We start from the raw sequence: 12,496 nt of genomic DNA, 5'->3' as shown, positions 1-12,496 counted from the left end.
CATCAAGCCAAGTCCCAGGAATTGTGAATTCAGTCTCCCTCAGACTATTGGGCTTCCTTCTCTTCCTGAAAAAAATATTTTTGTGATTTTTCCTTCTCTTTTGCTTATCCTTTGCCACTAAGGTCAATGGAGTCACAAAGAAATATGGCAGGGACAGGCTATAGAGCATCACTACCAGACCTTCTACTGAATTTAAAGATGTGTCTGGTACAAAAAAACGGTTGCTACTCTGTGAGTAAGAAAGAGGGTCTCATTTCCAAACCCTCAGACGGTGTCCTTGGCATGCTCCCAACACCGCCTGGCCTAAAGGCAAAATGAAGTACCAAGAACTTATCTCAAACTTTGATCCCAACACATTCTCTTGCATTAGCAGTAGATGAACAGATCAGTCATACCTACGCTATGTCAAGTTAGCACTAACGCTAATAAAAATCTATACTATTGTGAAAGAAGGATTCTCAAAGAGACTGCCTTTCACCTATTGAACAAATCCCTTTCCTATTACCTTGAAGAGTAAGAGCCAAAGTTGTATCTATATCTTCTAAGTATTCCTGTTGGGAAAATTCAAAGTCAGCAAGGTTAGTGTCTTGTAAAACACAGCCAGGGGCTTTATCCAGCCTCCGTGTAATAATTTCCAACAGAAATATGTGCGTCACTGGTGGTTTTCCTGTAGAATTTATTGTAAGCAGAATACACTTTACTGTCTGTGATGAATAACAGAAAGTAACTGGCAGGATGATGCTGCTGTGGGTTCAGGCATGTAAGTGAACAGCAAGATGTTTCTCGGAGCGAATGTTAAAACGTAGCTCAAAGCTACATCGCAGTGTTCATGCCTAGAACATCTCGATGGATTCTGTTAGTGAACACTGCGATTACTAATCAGCTACAAAGGCATTTTATCCCTTGTAATTTGCAGGTTTATATGACTGTTGTTTTATAGTTATCCAGCTGAAGCTCAGCCTCCCAGAAATGCATTTACAGATAAAGAGTGACAGTTGCCTTGCACATCTATTTAGAAAACCCAAATATGAGATTTTCAATAAAGGAGATGGTTACAAAAATAAATTTAGGTTCTCTGTTTTAATCTCATACACAAAACATGACATTCTTTGTTCGGCATTTAGAAGACCAGCTTAACACACAAGCACCGGCAGGGCAGCAGGGGATTTTTTCAAGGTATGTACATGATGTCTGCCTGCCTATCTCTGATTAGAATCAAGATCAACAAAAGTAAATTCTGATTAACTCTGATGCACAGCCTGCTGTCAGGAAACTCTTTGTAGTTTGAGCTGTCTTTTACCAGTAAACATCTCCTGCAGAATTTCTTCACTGATGTCAGAGTGTCAAGTCGCTGTGCCATCACAGCGTTAGGACTGCTGTGCGAATGCTAACATGAAAAGGAATAAAGTGTGGTATACTGCATATCCCCTTGCAGGGCTTCGATTTCATTTTGATTCTAGAGGAAAATGCTGTTCTTCCTTTCCCTTTGAACATCGTTTCAAGTGGGTGAAAATCAAAATTTGGAAAGGACAGAGAGGGACAAGCTGGTTTGATTTGTAATTGGTTTTAAAACTTTCTTTCTACACATCTAACTGATATGATACCTGATTGATATCCAGCAGAAACACAAAAACGTTTCATCATCAAGAATAGGTGATTAGTTTCAATCTTACAGTTTATTTTCTTTTCTCAAAACACTCTGTACCAGAGCTGTGGGCTTATCCGTTGCAACACTTGATTCAGGTGCTAACATTGATGGCAAATTCAAGCAGGATGTGGGTCAGTCTGGTTCCATCAGCAAGACCTGCCAAATCACACACACTGGGAATAAGACTTGAGCGGTTGATTTGCTCTTATTCTCACTTCCAGCCCTGAACCTCGCTGCAGGGAGTTCTGGCTCCTGCTCTGTACATGTATCCGGCAGGCGTAGATGGTTACCCCAATCCACCAGCCGCTTGGTCCAGCGCAGGGGAGACAGAAGGTGGGTAAGCTGCAGCCACACTGAGCTCCCCCATAAAGAAGAGGAGGCACTTTTCCTGCTGGATATCAGCACCAAGTCCTTCACTGGGGATGACTGGCCAGGTGATTGCTGCACACTTTGCTGGTCATGGTTAGTCCCCTGCTTGCCTCACTTGGGGCTCCATGAGATGCTTCGGGCCGGGGCTGGAAGGTCGTGATTGAATAAGTTGCCACAGGTCAGCTGGGCCTTACTAACGGCGTGGGAACATGCTCTTAGCTCATCACCAAAATGAAGTACAGTCGCATGAATTTATTTCATTAAGGATTTAATATAACATGCATTAGGGTTTTTTTAGGCTGTGGGCTAAAAGCCCTCCCAGGGACAGTCAGGGTACCCAGTAGGCATAATTACTTATGTGTCAGTAACTTGACTTTGGGGAGAGAAGGCAATGGAAAGGGTGGGCTGTCTCCAAAACTCTGCTTTGTGGAAAGGCAGATGGATGCTTTGCCTCTTCACAGGTACTCCACTTTTCTTCAGGATTCCCTCCACCAACCTTTAACTTTTTTCACTGTATTATCCAACTCCTTCCCCACTCAACTCCCCACAAAGTATATGAGTTTTATACTCACTCATTGCATACCACTTCTCGAGAGAGTCTTTTTTTAACTCTTACCTATCTGATCATTTTTACTCTTTTCACATGTATTATCTTGTGTGTTTTCTGTCTCCTTTGCCTTGTTGCTGCCACAGAAAGCAGAGATTGATGAAAAGGCAACAAAACTTTTCCCTCCAACAACTTCATGATTTCCTAAAAGTTCTGCTGAGCTGCAGACAGCAAACTGGAAAGGAGTCTCAATCCAGGAGCAGCAAAATTCTGAAAGCTAGATATAGGCCTGTTAGTTTACAGCAGGTAATATTATAATATATGTAAAAAATGGTGAAATTTTAGTACTATGCTCCTCTAGTTTGGGATGTGAAAGTTCACAAAAATATTTGAAACATCTTTGGGTTCAAACACCCCTATAAACCTAAATAATAATACCGAAATCCCTAAAAAAATAGTACCGTCACATAGCATAGACTGTCAAAATCATTAGATTAAGAAAACGAAGTCTGAAATTCAAGGGAAGGCAGAATTAATGCCATCTGTGATACCTGAATCTCACCTTTATGCATGTATGTTTTATGATGTGGTGTTAGTGATGCAGCTGTAATATTAACCACATTTTCTCTCGTGAATGTCTTTCTCATTCTGTGCAAAGGATGAATCAGAATGGAGGTGTCAGGATCTGCAAATAAACTGTTTGAACTCATGCCCTTCTGGTGCACAAGTTGGTATGTGTATTCTTGCTCGTGCAACAACTGTCTGATGTGTAAAATAACATACTATCCCCATTTTGCAAATGAAGCCTGAGGCAGACAAGTTAAGTGATTTGTCTAATATCACACAGGAGGTCTGTAGAAGTGCAGGGAATTCAGGTTGCATTATCTACATCCTTAATCACTGGATTATGACTCCCAGAGTTAAGGAAGCTCTGCTGCTTGCTATGAAGAACTGGAATAAAGATTTATTTTGTCATTGTATTTCAGTGAAATGCTAAGAAATTGTGTTAAAACTTATTAACTTTGCAGCTGATCATTGACTGCATGTAATCCTCAGTTTTCGGTCCTGTGGTTACATGTGCAAAAAATTTGAGTAAATATAGTTGCAAGCGAAGTTTGGGGAGTTTGTCTTCAAGGCTTTCAAACTGAAAAATCTGAATAATATCCTGCCTATCTTAAAATAGCCACCAGAATTGACTGATTTTGCCCTTTGCTACCTGTACACATCTTGCTGTAGGATGTGAGCTGTTATCTGCATTTATCTGAGAGCAAAGCACAGCAGCTAACACGCTAGTCCCCTGTCATAACTGAGGCCACATGTATTGCTCTATTGCCACGCTGATTAATTTCCAGGGGAGTTATGTGGAAGCAAGGATGATCTGTGAGGAAGGAAATCTAAGTATTAAAACACCTACATAATCCAGAACTAAATATAGAAACCCTCAAAATATCTGCAAAAGTTTCTGTCTCATGATCTTAAGCTATCCGAACTCTTGATTTTCCCACTTCCCACACATTGTTTGTCATCATTTCTTGTGGTATGCAATCTAACATAAGTTGTAAGTAGAAGTGAATGAGAAGTTTCATGTCATTTAACCTAATTAATTTGGTCCTTTCACGAAAAATATTCAGCCAGATTTCTTGAAATGGATTGGAGTGTAAGCACTTCCAGCAAGAAATATGTTATGTTCAAGTTTCCAATTTGCTTTGCTTAAGTATTAGGGAAGGTGAACTTCTTCAATCAATTAAATGTCTACAGAAAGTCAGTCCAGAAATTTCATTACCATAGGTGAATTCCTTTCAAAATAGAAGAGAATACTCAGATACAAATCATTGTGCAGTTCTTTTCGAAAAGCCCTGGTCTTTGTCTTCTAATCGTCTGTTCATAAAACTGAGAGTATTTAAATAGCAGAATTAGAGGTGTGTCCACTGTGTGTCCATTGTTTCACTTCCTGTCTTATTTTTCAAGTCCTATTCTTGTCCATTTTACCCACAATTTTTTTTTCAAAGCTGGATGAAGGCCCCGTATTCAAATTAAATTTTCGGTTTCTAAAAACAAGTTTGAAATAATGCAAGACATACCCTGCTTTTGGAGAATGTCACAACAGAAGTACTTCTTTTACTGGACTTTGAAAAACATTCATTATAATAATGCTGCAGCCCTGGAAATCTTAATGCCTTTCTGGCACTGAAAATCCTCACTCTTCCATTTATGCTGTTGCTGAGCACTGATATCATGTGACTTTTCCTACATTTCTATGTGAGGGAGATGAAAACAGGACTAATTTCTTCTGATTTATGAAAGGCTTATTTCACAAATAGGCTTTACAGGAACACTTTAAAGCATACAAAAATGACTTACCAAAGAGAATAACTAGCTCAATCTATGCTCACAAAACAAGCAAGCAAAGATAATCAGCTCCTGAGGCAGCTCAGAACCTCCAGAAAATGACTGTTCCCCCCCCCAAAAAAAGTCATTTGAATTAGCTAGGGAAGAAGACAAGGACTATCAGGCATTGTTGTATGCACTGCTACCTACCACCTACGTATTCTTGTAACTTAAGGTCGGTAAGGATCTTTGAGTCATCTTGGGTTGTGGCTTCCTTACCGAAGCCTTAGCCTCAAAATCCTTACTGAGTTAGTCATGTGGGTAGCACTTTAATTTCAGCTTCTTCAGGGACACTGAAGAAATGAGAAGCTAAGCTTGCTTTCTTGCCTTTTCTCTTGAATAAAGATGAGCACACATAAAAGGTATACTGAGCTCATGCAAGCACAGTGAAGATTAAACATTTTGACTACAAACGGCAAGTTTGTCACCAATTCAAGAAGCACAAGATCAGGCCAAAGTTTAGATTTCAAAAGTGAATCTATGCAGAAGTAAAACTGCATCACTTTGTGTAAGGAGATAAATTGCACTTAAAAAGTTGCAGTTGGGGATAGGCAGATCCCAGGAAACCTGATGGCTTCAATGGTCAAAACCTTCCTGCCAGCACCAGGAGCTAATGCACTACCACAACACAGGATCAAAACACAGCCTGTATTAGCTGATTCATTTGGCAGGAGCACTGCTCAAGAAGAGCAATGTATGCCTTTTTTTTTTTTTTTTTTTTTGCTTTGTATGGTGTATGGGAAGAAATGACAGCTTTTATAATTGTTTTTAATATAAAAAAAAAAAAAAAAAACAGAAGAAAAATGTCAATTATAAAATACTGGACTGACAGCAGACTCACAGAAGGATAATATTATCACAGTGTAGGTATACAAAGCAGCAGACAGGCAACACAATCTATTTCTTTTGGTATGCAGAAGTGCATCATTTTGGCAATTCTAAAGGATGCTAACAGGAAGTCAGGAAGTCAGCCTTTCATCAGACGCTTTGTTATCAACAACTGCACTTAGTTTAATTATATTTTGACTCTCAATCATGTTTCATGAAGTAGGTAGCATTCCATTTTTCTATTAAGAATTCATATGCAATTTACAAAGAATAAGGATATGAAATGCACAATTTTCTCTGTGCTTTTAACAATTATATTCTCCTTCATACTACACTCAAGACAGTAATCCAGAATAACCTTTCATTTTTCTCTCTAGCTGTAGCTCTGCAGTAACTAACAGATACGGCAGAAGCAAACCCATGAAATCTGCTGAGGATAATTGAAATGTTTTTCTGGAGTTATCTGTAACCATATTAAAAATATTGTGGTATTTTAAAATATCTTTTACTGCAAATAAATTCACTTAATTATCATTCTGCCTTATATACACTAGCAAGTGCTAGCAATCCAACTGTACAGAACAGTCCAGCAATGTTGGAGGGAAGAGTTTGGAATTGTTAATCTTTTTAGTAGAGTTAGGTATACGTGCCTCCAAGACTAATGGAAAATGTGACAATTCCCTATATAGCTATGAAGTTTCCAGTAAGGTATTAAAAATATAAAATAGGACAAGAGTTACCATAGCGAAGAGCAGCGGCATCAGATATTTCACGTTTTTTAAAACCTGCTTTGAGACTGCATGGTCAAAGTCAACACAGATGAAGACACAAAATTTCTAAATTTTTCCCATTACTATGCAGGAAGTAGCACAAATCAGTGTAGAATGCAGAATCACAGTGGCAGGTATTTGCTATCAGCACAGTGCAATGGTGCAGCTATAGTGGGGCCAGACACCCTCCCAGGCTCCTCTCTTCCAAGCACAAAGCTTGAGAGATGAAGCCTTGTGCTTTAAGAGTTGATTTTCTCTCACTTTTTGTCTTTAACTCAGGCAAGCCATACAATATTTACCAATTTCTAGATGTAATAGTTTCTTAAATACAGCTCCCTGTGACAGGAGGCAAAGTAAGACTCCACAGACACTGAAACATCATCACAATGAGTGCTCTTAAGTTCACTTGCATTAGTATCTTTTTGGCTGAGTCTATATCTTTCTTAGAATTTCCAGGAAAAGCAAACACTGAAAGTTCAGTCATGGATCTTGACTTTTCTCCAGTTTTAAAATCAAAGCCTTTCAAAGTTCACCAGCGTTTGACTACAACAGACATGTATAAATAGATCTCAATCTCCACCCTCTCACAAGGCTTAAATTTCAAAATACACTTTCACAAGGTTCTGGGACAGGGTTCGAACTGTGAAATAGTGAGTGCCTTTGAACTTAACCATGTGCTAGATTTAGCTATAGCGCTGTTCCTTTTTGTCTATCAGTTCATGTACCTTCGAAGACTCTACAGTCTGGGGAGCACTGTGGGGTGTTTCTAGCTATCTCTTCACCCTGCAGAAGAGGTGCTGAGTACACAAGGTGAAGGGTTGAGCTGGTGGACTGATGGGGAGAGCAGGGTAACAGGTGAAATTAGCTAGAATGTTATAAAAAGCAACAGGAAACCTGTTGGAGGGCTTGTAAATTAAGATACGATAAAACGAAAGACAAGCAGCTGGGGACAGTTTCATATCTTAGAAAACAAATCCTGTTTTCATGTCTCAACCTCAGCTTATCACCTGAACACCCATCGTCACGGTCTTGACTGGTGTTTTTACTGCCACCCTTTCAGTTGCTCTTCATCTCTTCTCTGGGCCTCAACTTGGGTACAGCTGAGCAGGACTTCCTAACACCGGTAGGAAATAGATTTATACCTGGTGAGGACCTGGCTTACTACCCTGTCACTGAAATAGGAACAAGTAAGAGCTACAGCTTTTAAAAGGATCACTTATTACTGACACCCAAGCAGCCAGAGTGACTGAAGCAGTTGAAAAGCAATGTTGGGATTTACAGACATTCCTTCTAGTGCTATATTTGTGCCAAATGAGGATTCACAATGTAACAGAGAAAGCTCTTCTAAGTCATTTTCAGGTGTTTCTCAACAGAAAGACTTTTGCCAAAGAAAGAAAAACATGTAGAAAACAGTCAAATTGCTTAAGAAAATCGAGCAGCCAGAAAGCCCACAGCATTCTAGGGCACAGGAGAAACTAATGGCTGAAATGAAGTAGAAATCTTCCTGCAGCCATTCTGTGAGTTGTGCAAATAGTCAAATGCAGCGTTCAGCTTTGAAGAACATTTTGCTAGAGAAGAGCACTACCTGTCCTGTTGGTTCATTCCTGGCTGTCTATACTCTTCCTCCCGACTCCACTAACATAGAGAACAATGATCAGTCACTGGTATCACAAGAGATCAAATAACCTGTGTAAACCTCAAGGCAATATACAGCATCTTTTTGAGAACCAAGATGATCAGGAGCAGCAGAGGCAGTACAATATGCAGGGTAAGAGCAATCATAGCAAGCAAGCAAGGCTATTATGAGGCAACCAGGAACCAGAATCTGTTAAGTATAATACCACGGGAAAAGTTAGGACAAGAAAATGTCTAAAAATAGGGCTTAGAAGAGTGTTTCTTCAACAAACCAATAAGTGTCAAACTAGACATGTCCACTAAGGGTCAAAGAGAGATGCTGTGAAATGGCTCACCTGGCAAGAAAGCAAGTCAGACTGTGAGGAAAGCAAAAAGCTGCAAGGTGACTGAAATGGCATAGACCCGTGATGATAATATCAGGGCTAAAGTAACGATGATAACCATCACACATGGAGAGAATGAACATAGGTGTTGACTTGCAGTTTCCCCAAACTTACTGTTCATTCCACCACAATGTAATGCATTCATATTGGATAGAAACCAATCTTTTGAAGCTTTCTATTCTCCTCTTAACCTGAAAATGTGAGAGAAAAGGTATCTTGCTCTGCAGCACTTAGATTTTTTCTTTCTGCTCACCTTCTTTAGTCTTGGGAAATGACTCTCGCCTTTTCATTTTCACTGAATCTTTCTTCTGTTAAACCTAACCATGCTTCTAAGATACTGCAAGAAGAGAAACCCACTTCCAGTAGCTCTCTGCTGATTTGTCTCCAACAGGAGGTGTTGTCTCCTCTCCGTTTCCTGTGAAGGATGCCTGTGTCATCCTGCAAACACAGCTTCCGTATTGCACAGTTGTTGGAAGAGTGGATGGGTCAGCCAGTGAAGTAGCATGTTAGAGTATTGAGGGAGAGAAGGAAGGGACTCATCAGCTTTTCTTCCTCTGTCTCAGGCTGTCCAAGACAGTCTGGGAACCCTTTTGTGAAGATGACCCCTCAGTTGTGACCCCCAATATGTGTTCCACTCTGTGCCTGTTTCACAGCCAGTCAAGCCCATCAAGCTCCTGTACTTTCCAAGCTTCTGACTCTAGATTTTCCATGCCTTACATGAGGTTGCAAAAGCCTTAACGCAATTGCACAGATTGAGAAAAAGCAACAGAAGGCTGAGGCTTTTATAAAAATCATATGGACATGGCACTTCTAAGTTTACTACTTTGTTAGGGTAGTGAAGATCTTACCATACAAATAGCAGAAGGGCAGCTTCTAGTAACCACAATTTAAAACAAAATGAGAAGAAAAAGTCTGAGACAGACAGCTGAACTGTTTTCTGTAGGGCTAAGCTTGAGGAATACAAAAAAGTATAAAAACCTTTCACATTCAGGTCAAGTGGTGGTTAAAGTGGTGTCTGGACAATCTTTTCTTCCATCCCCTGCCTGATTTTAAGCTGATTCATAACATTACAAACACTGGCCTGGATCACTTATTTCTCTCCCCAGTATACTTTGCAGTAATATGAAAATATGCAGCATAGTAGTTTCTTTATCCAGGCATATTTTTTTTTTTTTTTCTGAAGTATTCAGTATTTTCTTAAATATATTCTTCCACTTTCTAAGGAAGAACTATTTACAAATTACATCTCCTTAGAAAGAATATCAGTAACAATAATTTCACATGGCAATCTTGACACATCAAAAAAAAGCAATGTTCTGTGTTGCCCCTAGCAAAATTTTGACCAACCACTAATTATATTGTAAACAGCTGAACAATGCAGAAAAAAATTACCTGTGTCTAAGTTAACTTTGCACAAAGTTGCTAACGGTGGCACCGTGGCTATAAAATGGTAACACAGCACGGTCAGTTCTGTATTTAATAAAAGGACAGAAATACAGACTTCTAAAATGTTTCATAATACATGAAGGTGGGCAGGATGGATGGGATTTGAATTGTTTCCAACGTCCCTGTGCTGGAGGCAGTTGGCTAACACAGGTGTTTATTGTGTGCTTAACTGGGGAAGGCTGAAGGAAGAGTAGCTGGAGGAGTTTGGTGAGCCTGTTGTAGCTGAAGAAGGATGTGACTTTTGCAGTCTGTTCTCACAGTTCTTGTTATGTGACCATGCTGGGTGATCTCTGTCAGCCTTTTTATTGTTTTAAGTGAAACAAACAATGGCAATATGAAGCACCGTAAGGGAGACCACATAAAGCGTTGAGGAGCGTGCTGGTTTTGGCTTGGGTAGAGTTCCTCTTCTTCATAGTAGCTAGCATGGGGCTACGTTTTGGATTTGTGCTGAAAACATTGTTAATAATACAGGGATATTTTAGTTATTGCTGAGCAGTCAAGGCCTTTTCTGCTTTTCATACCGCCCTGCCAGCGAGTAGGCTGGGGGGCGCACAAGAAGCTGGGAGGGGATACAGATGGGACTGCTGACCCCAACTGACCAAATAAATTTTCCATACCATATGACATCATGCTCAGCATATAAAGCTGGGGGAAGGGGTAGACGTTCTGAGTTATGGCATATTAGTCTTCCCAAGTAACCACTATGTGTGATTGGAGCCCTGCTTTCCTGGAGATGGCTAACCCCTGCCTGCCAATGGGAAGTAGTGAATGATTTCCTTGTTTTGCTTTGCTTGTGCACATGGCTTTTGCTTTACCTATCAAACTGTCTTTATCTCAACCCATGAGTTTTCTCACTTTTATCCTTCTGATTCTCTCCCCCATCCAATGGGGGGAGAGCGAGCAAGCAGCTGTGTGGTGTTTAGTTGTTGGCTGGGGTTAAACCACAACAGGAGGAAGAAAGGAAGAGGAAGAAAGGAGTCAAGGGTAGAAAGTGAGGGAAGGGAATCAAGATCACTCATACTTTGTCTCTCTAAACAGCAATCTGTCATTAAGAGATCCAGGTCTTTTCCCTTGTGTTTATGAGAGGTCATTACTTAATTTGCTATCTGCAATTTAAGCTTTAATTAAAGCTGGGCTCGATCAGCTTTCCGTATATTGCTGAGACGAGTCTGGATAGTATGTGTCCAACCTACATATTTTCTGGATAGTATGTGTCCAACCTACATATTTGTCTGTTCCCCAAAGCAGATCAGCCACAGTTTGCAGATGGAATAGCAGAATCTTGGATCTTAGTCCTACCTTTACCGGTTTTGCCTGTTTGCCTCAATTCAGGACATAACAACTAGTGTTTCAGTAGTACATTTCAGGCTATCTCCTCCACATCATACTGCAGCAAAGACAGTAGAGTAGTGGCCAAGCCAAAATCAGCCAAGAAAATGAAATTATACTTTACCCATAGAATCAGAAAGAGTATTATAGAATATACTGGGTTTACTCTAAGCAGTAAATCGACATCAGAAAGAACATCTGCATTATCCCCAATATCTGATCCCCTCATAGCAAAACCACCAGTGTCGGGTTGTTTGATTCTTAAAAAGCAAAACTGAAAATCCAGTCTTTGTAATCTTCAATTGAGCCAGTTGGTAGAATGAAACTGCAAAGAATAAGATGTCTTGCCATTGCCTGTAATCTAAATCTAAAGACACTAAGCCCACAGAGATACATTAAAGTCAGGAAGCCCGTCAGGAAAGCAGATGGCAAAATAAACAATAATGCAGGGAAAAAAGCACTAAACCTCTTGCTGGCACTTAATAGTAACATGGGTAGGACAAATCTCACCAGGGTAGAGAACGTTAACAGCCTGTTTGTGACAAAATGAAATAAAATTATTTGGATTGACACGCTCTCATAAATCTGACCGACACATCTATTATTATTATTATGCCCTGGGACTTCAGCCGTAGCTTGGAATACTGAAAGTTGCTTTCACTAGGAGCAGGCATATGATGGCGCCCAGCATCCCTGACACAATTCAGTTTTTACAGAGTCTTATTTACTGGCAGACATGAGGACTCACCCAACAGAGCACAGTCTTTGTTCACAGTTCCCAGCCTATTTCTGCCAATGTTCTGCCCTGAAGGTCTGTCTCCAGGGGTTCTTCCTGGGAGTTTGCAGTGCTGAGACTGCCCAGGGTTTCACTGCTGCACCTTTCTCAGCCTTTTTTAGGCATAGTTTGCTTTCCCTCTTCTGTAATTACAGTTCCATCAACCAAAGCTTTAGCCTTTCTGTTTTCTATGTCAAATCCCAGGAAAATATTCTGGGCTACATTCAGCTAGATAAATCCCATGTTTCAGTTACTGCATGTAGTTATGTCAGCTTCTGTGTCATTGAAAATAAACTGAATGACTACCTCCATGTATTCAGAAATATGGTTGCTATATTGACCCACACATCTATGCGTGTGTACCTTTCGTAATGATAT

The sequence above is a fragment of the Charadrius vociferus genome, unplaced genomic scaffold, assembly GCF_000708025.1.
Source record: "Charadrius vociferus isolate BGI_N301 unplaced genomic scaffold, ASM70802v2 scaffold414, whole genome shotgun sequence".
NCBI classification, from domain to species: domain Eukaryota; kingdom Metazoa; phylum Chordata; class Aves; order Charadriiformes; family Charadriidae; genus Charadrius; species Charadrius vociferus.
The sequence above is the reverse complement of the archived record's forward strand: the minus strand, read 5'-3'. Positions refer to the sequence as shown.